The 13,795-nt window shown below is 39.1% G+C and overlaps 1 long non-coding RNA gene across 1 annotated transcript in view; it reads left to right on the forward strand.

Moving 5' to 3' along the window:
- The window catches only part of LOC114059686, a 35,891-nt gene that overhangs the window by 1,183 nt on the left and 20,913 nt on the right, over positions 1 to 13,795 (forward strand). The gene's annotated exons all lie outside the window — the stretch shown is intronic.

Raw genomic sequence — 13,795 nt, forward strand, 5'->3', positions numbered from 1 at the left:
TCTTTTGATTAAAATTTTAAGGAATTAGAACCTTCCTGTGCAACTGAGAAGAAATGTTTTTAAAAGTCTTTTAATAGCAGAGGGGTTTATACTTTTCATAAATATGAAAGGCTTGATTCTGGTTTGCATTTTTTATAATCAATTGCACTAGTAGAATTTCATCATCCTGATCAGGTGGTAGTTACAAGCTTTAATCTTCTCAAAGATTAAAAGATTAGAGAGTTTTATTCAACAAAACCAAGAACTGTTCTTCTGAGAGTTCTTGCTGTAGTGGAATCTGGGTGGAAATGACTTTTATAAAGCAAGTATTTTAAAGGCTCTTTGAAGTAAATGTGCCACATTTTGTAGTAATTTTTATAAATTCATGCAATATGGCAGTGAAATTATTCCTGACTGATGCAGATGTAACTGACAGCGGATTTTAAATCGTTTGCTCCAGTTTTGCTTCCTACCTGTTGGAAAACACATCTCTTAACAGTCAGAGTTTTGTTAGTTCCTTGGGATCTTTCATTGCCCATAAAGGGGACTCTGTCAATTTAAGTCTATTGTAGTGAGTAAGATTAGTATCTACTTGCTATTGCTAAGTCTTCCTGACAGTTTTCTTCAGGGTTAGAAAACAATCAGAATTTTGGTTGCTGTGTAATCAGTCTAAAAGTATGAAAAAGAATCAGAAATAGGTCCTTAAAATACTTAGTGCTCTGCATGTCTAAGCAGTTAATGGATTTAATGATTTTTATTAAAAGTGCTGTCAAACATGCCCAACAGGAAATATTAAAACTCTGTTTTTGTAAACTTCAGATACAGTAGTAGGTTACTGACTTTCTGGTATCACTGATTTAAAAACACATCTCAACACCTTCTAGCATGAAGTAAGCTGTTAAGAGAAAGTACTGGTGACTGAATTTGCAGTAAGCAGAGATTTTTTTTTTTTAGGAAAAGCAAGATCTCTGAAACATTTCTTAATAGTCTTCTGGTATATAATTTGAAGTGACAGAGCACAGTGAAGTACCATGTTAATCAAATGAGGTTAAAGCTTTAGGTTAATAAGGAGTAATAACTTCTAGAAGACTATTCACAGAGACAGTCCACTTGTTGCTGGAGATGGTGTCATTTACAACTGTTGTTCTTAATTTCTTTCCTTCAAAAACCTCATTTCAGTAACATATCTGTTGTAAAGGAAACTTCCTAAATATTGTTCTAGTTGTTGAGTGCTCTTCAGGAATGGTACTGTGGAGATGACTAGTGTAGGCAGTGGCTAATATGTCAGGTCAGCACCTTGAATGAAGTTGTATCAAAGATGGCTTTGACACACAGGTCTCAATTATGAGGTGTAGTCATCCCCCTTTCTGTAAGAACAGGATTTTAAAGTGTATCTGAATGAATGTCTCAGTTAATAATTGTTTTCCCTGGGTATAAGTGATAATCTATTTTGAACGGCAGTACAAAATTAGTCCTGTAATGCTATCTGTGTTTTCTTGAGCCAAATGTTGAAAACATAGATGACTTGCAGTTACTTTGCAGAGATTATTGCCTCGTTTGTAGACCAATTGCTCCCCTAACAACTTTCATCTGAAGTCACTCTAGAAGCTGTGCTTCATTTGTGGTTTCAGTCTTTTATCAACAATAATTTGCATTAATAATTAGCCAGCAGTGTCAGTACAGGATGCTGTGCATGAGTAAAAGAACCTTGTAGTACTGTCCTTGAGACATTCATTACACCAAGACAAATGAGAAAAGTTGGTCCAGAACTAGGGGGGATAAGAGGTGCTAGAGAGGCAGGGGTTTGCCTTGGCTGATCACTGCCCTCCCCTGAGGCTTTTCCAGGCTATAGGGCAAAATGGAGTTTTTAGGAGAGGGACTGTTTTTAAGAGATACTCAGAGTTTTGCTGATGTTTTGGGGTTGTCCTCTCAGAAACGTGAGGTGGAGCATGAGCTGAAAATGGTCACAAGATGGAGAGACAGCCTCCTGCTCAGCTGAGCTGCATCATAGTCCTAGAAATCATTCTGTGCCTCCCTGAGAGCATACCTGACATGCAGGTGAGATGATAGCTCCTCATTTATTTCTTTTCTGTCCTTCTTCAGCCAGCTGAGTGTACCTGCACTGGTTTTGATGTGATGTCCTAAGGAACTACTGTTAGGACTTACTGTAAGGATTTGCCATCAGACATGTTCTGTTGGAACACCTGAGCTTTCAGATGGAGTTCAATTAGTTTTATTTTACAAGTGGACTTCACATACTATTGCAACTCCTCCATTTATTTTTTTTTTTTGCTAATAAATGTGCAGATTAACTAGAGCCACTCTCTTTTTTTAGCACTTAGTATCTTGTTCAGTAAAACATTTTCAGTATCCAAGTAAGGCAAATAAAAACTATGTGTGAAAACCAGTTCTGGGCAGTCTGCTCTATTTTGAGTAACTGAAGCTCTACTAGTTCATGACACACTAACCCAAGCGATCTTATTTATCTGTCTCCCAGGTTCTCTGTGTGTTTTGTTTCTATATCTATGATACAAATGTTTCATAATATCTTTTACTTTAATATGTACTGGAGCAGCTTAACTGAACCGAGCTCGTTGTTTTCAGTGGCCAAAATTAAATTTTGTCCCAGAGACTCTGACAGAGGGGAAAAATAGCTGTTTAATTATGGATATTCAAAACCAGACTTGCAGCTTTCATCATAACACTTTCCAGTGCAGTTTCTGCAAATACGATGTTATCCATTGAAGAGGTATTTATAAAGTTCTGTTTTCTTTTTCTTTGCCATTTTAATCAGTGTTTGTAAGTATGCAATCCTTCTGTAATTTGATTTTTACAGCTGTATCTTTATATAGTCGTGAACTTTATGGGGGAAGAAGTAATATCTGTAGTAAAGTTACTTGTATAAGGAAGGAATCTACAGAATTCTAGAAACAGTATAAAATCTTCTAAATCTCAGGATTTGTGTCCCAGATAAGTCTTCTAATGTGTAAGAATGCATGGGTGTGGAGGCTTGTTTGGTGAAGATTCCCATAGTGTATTGAGAATGGTCATTCTGGGAAAGTCAAGTTTGAGTGGCAATAGGTCTGTAGTAAAATAATAACAATTATAACCTGGTTCTGTAGCAAAATAATGAGAATTACTAAAAAAAGAAGCTGATTGTTCATAACAGTGCTAATTATCAAGCTTTTGCCAAGACATGTTGAGTCTACGGGAAATTTTCATTTAAAGCTGACTATCCCTTTCTCTCCCATCTGAACAAATAATTGTTTATTTGCTGTTTTATTGTTTATTCTGGGTGCTGAGACAACAGAGCCTACAAAGTGGCTGTTTATTTGGCACTCAGATACCATTTCAGGTTACAGCAGCTATGACATGGAGTAACACGTGATGGTGTTCTGAGAAGCTTTTTTTTTTGATATCATTATCGATTTAAGGTTGTGGCTGCCTTTTCATAGGTGTGAGAAGCACTGTGTGACCTGAAGAAGCATTTTATTTCCCCTTCTGTACAAGCCAGCTTTGCTACCAGCCACTGTGTTCCCCGGGCTCTTGTCAGACAGTTTGGTTATGGATCAGGAAATATGACCCACCTGGTTTTTGGGCATCTTTCAGGATGAACTAGGAAGGGATTGCTACAAACACTGCAAAGCTCATGATTCTGTATTGAACAGTGCTGAGGAAACAAACATATTTCAGAGATGCCAGCCAGTTTTACCCTTTTGTCAGTGACTTTTTGGGGATTATCAGTTTTTTTAGGGCAAGTCTTTAGGTACCTCAAAATAATAAAAGGAAGATATTCCTTCTGGGAGAAAAAAGGTATTCTTTTACTGTAGAGTGGTGTAATAGTATTTTGAGATGCTCATGAAGTTATATAGATAAAAAAAGTCTTTCCTGCCAGAATTCTTGATGTACTTGACCTTCTCTCTTCCTTCATAAGTGGGTTTGTGTGCCCCTCCATGGATAATGATTAATTTCCTTGGGTGGCTGGGTTTTTAGTTATCTTTTTTATTTATTTTTTTTTATTACTTTATCTTATTTCAAAATATCCCTAGAGCCCAGTAAGGCTCCTACTCTGCTGGGAAGGCTGTAAACCCTAACTGAGCTTTAATATACTTATTTCCATTTACATGTCTGAACAGAAAGAGCATTTAGAGTGGAATCATGCAGTTCTCATTACCTGTTCCTTGCAAAGAGGGAATTTGGAGGTGTGGGCAATAAATCTAAAAATACTTGGGGAAAGTAAATAACTTGTTCCTGTGCTTTTTGCACAAATTTCCTTCAGTTCAGCCTGCCTTGGGTTTTCCCACACAACTTCCCCTTCTCTGTTGGTGTGATTTATATGGAAGTCGTGTTGCTGCAGTTTCCAGTACTGTGTTTAACTTTCTACTTTCAAAAGTTGTTGACAATAATCTTGCTACTTAGGTTCGAATTTGTCTTTTCAGAATTGTTTACCTTTCTCTCAGGTTTGAGGAAACACAAAGAGGTGAAAATAATACCAAGCCAAGGGAACTGTTCCATGGATCTGCTCTTTTGCTGGCTTCTTTGCCACATTTTTTAATAGTCTGTGCTGCTCAGAGCTGACTGCTGGCCCTCTGATTCTGCCTGTACCCAGTAGAATACAGAGCTGCAAAGATCCCCAAGGTCTGTGCTTTCCTTCTTGTTGTTTCTGTAGGATTTTGATTAGCTTTGGCTGTGTCAACCTCACTGGGCCACTAAAGCAGCACCTCCAGTTTTCACAGTCTCTGCTCACTCGGTTACCTTCATACTGAGAGAATCAAGAAAATCAGATTGGTCTGATTTGCTTCTGTCCACCGAGCTGTCAATAGCTACTGTATTCTGAGTTTGCCTCATTCAGCCCCTGCTCTATTCTCTCCCATTTGGCTGGAATCTCCTGTACTTTGCACAGCCTCCAGCCCTTGCCTCAACGTGCTCTCCAAGCTCCTCTGCCTTTCTGGTTCTCCTTTGTGCTCCAGCAGGCAGGGAGGCTGCCAGGATCACTCCTGGCGGTTAATCCCGCAGCGCTTTCTCTGATGCCTCACTGCAGCAGCAGTGAGGACGTGTCAGTGCCTGTTACCCAGGAATCTCTCCTGCACAGATCTGCTCAGGAGGGTTGTACCTCATGTTCATTGCTTTCCCCGTTGGTAATTTGGTAATAGGAACCAACGATTCCATCTTTGACACGAGCACTTGGCAAGACCCCAGTGGGATGTGTAACTCAGGTAAAATCTAAACATCATCTGGGGGTTGTACCTGGACTGATTGAGAACTTGCTAGAAAAGGCAAGACATCAAGGTTTCTGTAAGATATGAGGCTAATAGTTAATTTTCCTTCAGTTTTGCATATTTGTCATTTTTCCATTTCCATTGAAGGTGAAAGAGGTTGGAAACAAGGTAGCAACATCAATATTAACTGTTTCCTTAGCATATTTTTTTGGCAGACAGATCAAAACTTGCAGCTTTCTGGAGATTGGGATAGAAATGTTTGTACAGAATCAGCTGAAAGCCAACTGTGTAAATGAATTTATAGTACTGTTTGAAGGGGTTGGTTTGGACCTAAAAAGTAGAGAAAAGGAAAAGGAAAGTGCAGTTAAGCAAGAAATAGACTTAAAAATGCTGTTGTGCTTCTTAAAATCTCTGCAAATTAAAGGTTACCAGCTTGATTTCTTGCTAGTAGAATAATTTTAAAGCTTTAAATAGCATCAAGTCAGTGCTTTGTCTTTTCCTGACTTTTTAAATTACTGGATGTTCCTTACCTGCTCTCATAGCATTAGTGTTTTCAAATCAGTTCTTATGTTCCTTATCCTATTATTTGAATAATTGAAAATAATATTTTCTATTAAGATCCTCCTCTCACAAGTAGTAAGATATCTTTCTGTGGACATGAAATAATGTCTAGTTCTAAAAAGAAGTCTTAAACAAAAAAAAAAAAAAAAAGGTTCCCAAGAAAATTATATAATTATAAAAGATGTGATGAATCTATTACTCTTAATACTTTAAAGTTTGTTTAGAGTTCATAAGCTGGCAAGTCAATTTTTCCATATAAAGTATATTCTGAAATATCTATAAGCTCATCTCATTACTGTAAAAAAGTTAAATAGATGAATTGACACAATGAATAATGGCTGGACTTTCCCAAAGAGAATCAGGACCATTTTAAAATTCTAAGAGTTCTTTCAGTCAAAATTCTGCAGTGAAGGAGTGTGCAGATATCACTTGCTCGGTGTAATATATTTATTTAATTTTTTAAAAGCAATTTGGCATTATTGCTACTACTATAGTGGAAACACATCAAAACAATAGGAGGGTGAATCACTGTATTGTACTTTGATGATTAAAGCACAAAATGATCCACAAAGCAGGGTGGAACTGAACTGGAAGAACATAGCCTGCAGGAGCAAGAAACAAGCTTGGAAAATTAAGAATTATAGTAGTCTTCAGACTTTTCCATAAAAGGAGCCTGTAGGCTTTCAGCCTCAGCCTTCCTTTTGAGGTTTTAGACTGTCATCAAAGTGTGTGTGAGGGGTTGAAAAGTTGGAACATTATCTGTAAAATGAATGTATCTTTGTAAATGCTTTTTCTATGAAGTGCAGCATATGTGTAGATTCAGCTGGAAGGTGAGGTTGGCAGGTCCTGGATTGCACTGCACAGTGTAAATGGCATTTTGCATAGAACATTCTGGATCTTTGTTACCAGAAAGGATAAAAGTGTGGTGGGTCTCAGTCTTCTGTTCATGACTGAGGTGATTTCCAATAAGCCCTGGGTGCCAAAAGTAAGGTGCTTTATGTCTGGTGTACTTATGAAATGCACATTCTCTTTACTTTCACTGTGGGAATAGGTGTAACCCAAATGCATAGCTTGCTATTTAGCAAATGTTTTCTGTTTTCATCAAAAACACAGTTTTTAACAGCTATCTCTTCTTGTAAGATTTATATGATCATTTTTACAAAGGAAGAGAAATGCATTTTTAACCTAATAAAGGGCTTAAACTGGAAACAGCCTGTAAAATCTTTCTACAGATGGTACTTGGCTTTTCTCTGTGACTTGAAGAGATCCAAGATGTAACCTTAACAATATACAGAAAATATGTTAATGTGGTGGTGAAAGGAAGAAGCTTTCAAACCACTCCTGTAACAAATGTGTTCTAGGCACCAAAGCAAATGTCAGATGCTTAGCCTACTTTTACCACAAATAGATACAGAAAATACTCTTTGAATACCACAGAGGTCCACAGAGGTTTTAAAGTTAAATGAGTTGGTGACCATAAACAGAATACTTCAGATGGTTTCTTGAAGGTAGTGATTATATGGTTTGCTCTGTGGTACTTTTAACAACCTTAATCTCTCTGAATGTATAATCTTGTTAGGATTAAACCAAAATCTGCCTAGATAATTAGAGTGAGCTCCAAACTGTGGTTTGACCTGTCTCTCTTAGTGGTGCGATTTCCATGTGAATGTGCTGCCCTGGAGCGTGTGGAGTGTGGAGAGCCCTCAGCAGGGTCTCTGGGAGCTCAAGTAATCTGTTCCCTAAGAATGTGGTTGGAAAATCACCTCAGAGGTTTTGCAAAGACTGCTTTTCTGTGACTGTACCGACCGGGATCCGGGTCAGAACATGTTTTAATGTGGCAGAGCACATTTGTCATTGAGGGTAAAATGTCTTTGCAGACCTTCCCGAGTGCTGAGAGTTGCAGGATAGGCCGAAGCCTGGAGTGCCATGTGACAGGCACGTTCACAAGCAACAGCATTTGGTCTGTTTTGTCCCTTCTGCAGGGTTCATTTATCATGGGCATGCATTTCACACCGTTTCCTTACGTAATACGAAGAAACACAATTTTTATTTCAAAATACATAATCACTGGTTGCATCTCGTGTTGTCCTTCACCCCTGGTGGTGATTTGCAGATGTCCTTCCACCCTGCCGGGCTAAGTACTGGTGTTACTGCCCTGCATGTGTGAAGAAAGCTTTGCCCCAAGTCATGCAGCAAGTTTTGCTTCTTTGAACTGTTGCACCGGGTGTTTTGTGTGCCCTCGGGCTCCTCTCTAAATGAGATGACTTGTGTAATCTGCCTTTGGAGATCTCGAAGGTTTGAAGCTCTAACAAATAAGGCACAAAACTGTAAAATGTTGATTATGGCTGCTTAAAGGCTCTCCACTCAACTGCATTTTCTTCTGTGGGCTAGCACCAGACTATGAAGTTCCCCAAGAATGTGGTTGGGTTTTATCTTCCAGCTTTGTGCTATCCAGCCAAGTTCTGCACGTCTTTCAGAGAGGAGTGGCAGGGATTAAAAACCAGCTAGTGAGTCTTTAACTACAGTCTGACAGTGGTAGAGTAGAATTAATTAATGTTTATATCAGATCTCCAGTGTTACTATAACTTTTCAGCTCCATTCAAGGATACTTTATGAACCACAAACCAAAGTGTTTACCGAGTATTTTGGATAGAAGTAAATTAAAGCTATGGTAAAAAAAATATAATTGGTTCTTTCTGTTTTTTTTTTTTTTTTAACAGAAGTCTGATTCACAAAACAGTAGATATTGTGTGAATTTCAGCAAACAAGTGGTTTGGTTTTTTTCCTTTCCAAACTTAGTAGTAGGAGTTTAATAATTTTCATTCTGAGCAGCAGTTACCAGAAGTGTTCTGCAGTTCACTGTAGCTTTCCAGATCTATTTCTCCTTTCTTTCTTACCTTGCAGTTTGTAAAACTAATGAAAAGGCAGCTTTGAGGATTTTTTTTTGTTGTTTGGCTGAGTTACTGTCCAAGTCTGGAATGATTGTTTTACAGTTTTCCCTGCACAGAAGACTGTCAGCCCAGGCACCTTTGTGCAGTGATACTGGCTACGGATTTTGTTTGAATTACATGATAACATTGAATTTACCAGGGATAAATGTTGCTGAGGTAGTTCTGTGTTTTCTCTATATAATAACAAGTGTTCTGTGTGTTTAAGAACAACCAGGGAAAACGCAGCATCTGTTTCATCAGGATGTGTTCTTATTATTTCCATTAAAGAAATTCCAGTGAGAAAGTTATTTCCCTCCTCTTCATTCCGGTATTATGAGCTCACTCAGAGGAGGGCAGAGGGGTACCAGGTTTCAGGACTAAATTCCTTTGCCAGAGGAATGTGCAGTGAGACACAGGTACAGGCTAGCTCCACGACATACTTGTTTAGAGGGGCCCTTCTGCAGCCCAGCAGCTCACAGATCTCAGATTTACAACACTTCCTTATCTGCGTGGTTTTGTTCTAAAAAAAAGAAGAGCAGGATTGGTCTTTATGAAGAATATTGTGAGTTTTCTTTGATTTTACAAAGAAATTTTCATTTTGCTTTTCTAGATAGGCAGTAAAAGTGTTTTGTAACACCCTTAAAATGTGTGGAGGCAAATGTAAGAAAGAGACAATTGAAAAGCACTCACTGCTGTCAGGTGTACTCTGGGCTGTTGTGTTTACCTGAGGTCACTGAGAATTTAGTCTGCACCTTACATAGTATGTCATGGGGGGCCTCAGTTTCTTTTGGAATTTTATTTAGTGTCTGGCATGAGTAATCCTTATTTTCCTTACCTATCAAATGTCAGTGGCATCTTAAGCCTGATTATTTAGATGTTGCCTCACACTGTATCAAAGTAGCACTGGTATCAACTTGTATCTTGAAAAAGGTGCACAAAAGCACCGAAGCCTTTCCATTAACTTTGTCATAAAACTACTATGGGAACGTAATTCAAATTCTGTTTGGAACCAGTTTATCTCTGTAAGATGAGACCACCACAATTCATTCAGTTACTTGGCAGAGCTGTGAAATTTGCTGTGCTTGCTCAGTTTTGTAACCACTGTGGCCTCTTGCTCTTGATAAGCCCCAAATCACAAATTCCTGTGTGATGATATCAAGGAACTGTAGCAGGATATGTCAGATATTTTATGGTTAGGACAGGAAGTTAGTATTTTGTAGATAAAACAGGAGGACTTGGTTGTGGCATAACTAATAAGGAAACCTGGATTCTATTCTCAGTTTAGCTTGATGAATGGCTTCAGGTGGCTTTCTTAAATACTCCAAACCATGTTTGGAGCTATCTGTAAAATAATCATGCATGTGCTGCTCCCAGAGGTTTGTATGTCTGTTTATCAAGGTGTACTTTAAAACAGGTAACTGTTGGTAACACTGAAAGAAATTTAGAGGAAAGAAATTTAGTGCTTGTTTGTGTTTTCCTCAAGTTCTTAAGAAGATACAAATATTTTTCTTTCTTGATTTTCATGACTAATCTACTTGCTCTCCTAATATGTATGACTAGAGAATGATGATAAAAACATACAAAACGTGTTTTAGAAAAACTGATCTGAATGCAACTTTGAATTTCAGTTTTAATTTCACAGAACTAAAGACTTAAATCTTGTTCTTTTCCTTACATATATTCCACTCTGGTGCTACGAGGCTGGTTAGAAATTAGTACCACATAAAAGCCTAGACTCTACCAAACAAATAGCATCTGTGTAAAGCAACAGAACAAAGTTGGTGTTACTTTATTCAAGTTGTGAAAGCATAATGTAAATAAAAACATAGCTAGTGTAGTATTTTTCATGGGGATACAGGTGATGCCACATTTTTTTTCTTGAAGTGCTAGACTGTAGAGACCTGTTATTTAACATCTGGATGTTTGACTTGGGCAGAGGTGAGGAAATCAGGAGTCAGCTCTCCTGAGACTGGGTTATCTCAGACCTGTCAGCTGTGGGGTTTCTTACATCTCTGTATGAAGCAATTGGCACCCGGAGGTGTTGGATTCAGGGTCTCTGACAAGCTGGATGGAGGTTTGTTTAGAAAGGTCTGGGTTAAAGAGTCAGGAAAAAAAAATATAAATCATAGTTTTTTGGCCTGCAGGATCTGCTGGGTTGGTTACGTCATGTTTGGTGCACACTGGACACAGTGAAGTGTTCAGAACAAAGCACAGCTTTTAAATGACAGTAATTGGTTGCACTTGCTCCAAATATTGTTTTGCATTTCTGTGTCTCTGGATGAGCTGGAGTTTGTGGGAGGAGAGAAGCTGTTAAATGGAGGGAGAAGCTCCAGCGGAGAAGCCTGCAGGGCCAGAAATCCTGTTTGCTGGTGCCATTCCCTAGCAGGAGGCTGTGCCTGTGCCCTGCAGGTGGGTGATATGCCTGCAGGGAGGAAGGAGGGCAGCTGTAGCTGATGGATCCTCAGCAAGCCTCTGCCCTGTCCGTTTTTGCAGTTTAATGCATAATTTGGTGCAAATTTCCACACCTTCAACACAGCGAGTGTAAGGTGTTTTGTTCAGTGTGAGGCAGGGAATATTTCTGTTGCTGGTTTAAATCCAAGTTAGACAACTTATACCTTAAGATAACTTATCTAACTAAATAAATGAGGCATCTTCGTACTCCATTCTGTATTTTCCGTTTGCACCATTTTGCAAGCCCATGTGCTTTAAAAGTAATCAAATAAAGTGTGTTCTTCCTTTCAGTTACTTTATTTGTTATCAAAGGTCTTAACCAAAATTCATTTAGTGGAAAAACTAATTTGAAACCTTTCTCAGGTCAGTACATGTGACTGAAATTTGATATTAATTAATTTAGCCTTGCATGCAGAGTACCTGCGGTGTATAAGCTGCCATTGTTGGGACACATTGCAAAATCTGAAACGAAATGTTTTCTGGAGTTCGCTGCTTGTGGATAAATGAACACTCATGTAACCTTTTGTTTGGTTTTCTATAGAATTTAATTTACAAACTTTGCTGGAAAATAACCTTTTGCCCTTATTAATGTATTCCGTGGCACAAAGGAGCCTGCAGGGTGTCGGGGGGCACAATGTGCGTTGCCCTGCTCTGCAGTGGGAAATCGCTGTTTGCCTCTGCTGGGGGGAGCTTGGAAGTGAATGTTTGGATCAGTTCACAGGTTGAACTTTTAGCTCCCATTCTATTTCTCCCACTGCATCTGTAGGTCTTGTGCCTGTCCCAGCAGAAGTTAAGTCTGTGTGGTGAGTGTGGGAGTATAGATAGCTGTGAATTGTTTTTCTTGTTGTTAGAGGAAGGAAATCCAGCACTTACCAGAAGCCCAGAGCACGTGATTTTATTCAGATTTTACATTTCAAAAATGCTCTTCAGATACTACTTCATTAAAAATCTGTGAGATTGAAGTACCTTCTTGTGCACATGGCATACTTTCTTTTTCTCTGAAAGATCACTTTGTGGCATTGTGAACCTCATGTTTTTATTGTTACATCTGTGACGCTCACACCTGTGAACTCAGGTCACCACATCTGACCCTACTGTGCTCTCATATACGGAAAATCAAACTTGAAACACAATCCCTACTTCAAAAGATTTGCAACCTGCCAGATATGTGCAAAACCTAAAGAAATCCTGGGAAAATACTGCTCAGCAAGGGGCAGTCTCCTCACACCAACCGTAGAATTGCTGCTGCTGTTTAAGGAACTGTGTACACTCAGCTTCCTCTGATACTCATTCTGTTTAAGGATGGCAGCTCCTCTGCCTCTTAAAACCTAGAGAATTCCTGAATTAAATGTTGTTCTTGGGTATAGGAGTGGAGGTTCAAGCCTGATTTTAATTTAAAATCACTTACTGTGGTAGGAGGGTGTTGATGATTATCTGGCTGAGGAAAGGCTTGGAAACAATTGTCATTGCTCCTGAAACTGTTCTTTCTCAGCCTTGTGGCAGGATGGTGAGCTCAGAGCACAGCTGTGCTTTATGCTGCTGGCATGAAAATAGAGACCATAAAAAAGGAACTTTTCTGCAACAGGATTTTATTGTTGAACTGATTGTTGATGTGATAGCTCAGATCATAAATCTTTGGGGTCAGTGATCAGCAATCCAAAGGGATCATTCTCTTCTCTTCCTTGCAACAACAGAAGCATCAACTCTCCAGAAAACATCCAGTTATTTCATATACTGAGGTAAAATCTGCCCCGGTCAAGCCAGAAAGAACATCTCGGTGTTCACTCTAGGAACATTACACACCCCTTTGACAAACTGAGAAATTAATCAGGGTTGTAATCCTTGGGTAAGATTAACATGAGAGCATCCAAAGCTATTATACTTGATTCAAGTAAAAATGCGTGTGGGTGTATGTTTATATACAGCTATTGCTTAGTTCTGACCTCTTGGGAATCTCAAAGGACAGTAACAGCAGGTGGAAAGAGTTTCAGGGTAAATTTGACATCATATCCAGATTAATTATTCAGTAAGTCTCACTGATGTTTTTGATCTCTGGAAGAAGGTTAAAGGAGGAGAGGATATTTAGCCAATCTAGTTTTGAGCTAATTTCTCCATTTAACTGAGGTGTGACTTGGAGGATAACTGTTAATAACCTGAGTCCTTTTACACCCAGAGGAGAATTGGGAAGAGTGGTAATTTGGGAGCACCAAGGTCAGATGGCTGATGGGCACAGGGAATGTCAGTGCTTGTCTCTGACACAAAGACTGTACACGCTGTGATAAACATTTGTGAAGTGGCGTGTGGGTGTTCCTGGGAGATGAGCAGCAAGATGGTGTGCAGGGCAGCTGGGTACCTGTGCCTTCCTTGCACTGATACTCCAGCAATCCTTAAGGGGTTTCATCCCTGCAGACTATTTCTGTAGGTCCCACTGCAGGAGGTGCAGCCTGGCCACCCTCCATCACTCCAGAGAACGGGGGCCAGTAACAAAACCTAATATAGCCACTATCAGACAATGGATAAAAGAGGTGGAGCAAGTGTCATGCCACTGTGGAGTGCAGTGTAATCCTGCAGGGTTAGTGTTTTGTTTTGCAGAATAGCAATAAACACTGCACAGCACCTTTGGACAGGTAGAAGAAGGTGTGATTTTTCTCTGAA

Source organism: Empidonax traillii, unplaced genomic scaffold (assembly GCF_003031625.1).
Source record: "Empidonax traillii isolate 1590-97213 ecotype Southwest subspecies unplaced genomic scaffold, ASM303162v1 scaffold237:size1322474, whole genome shotgun sequence".
NCBI classification, from domain to species: Eukaryota; Metazoa; Chordata; class Aves; order Passeriformes; family Tyrannidae; genus Empidonax; species Empidonax traillii.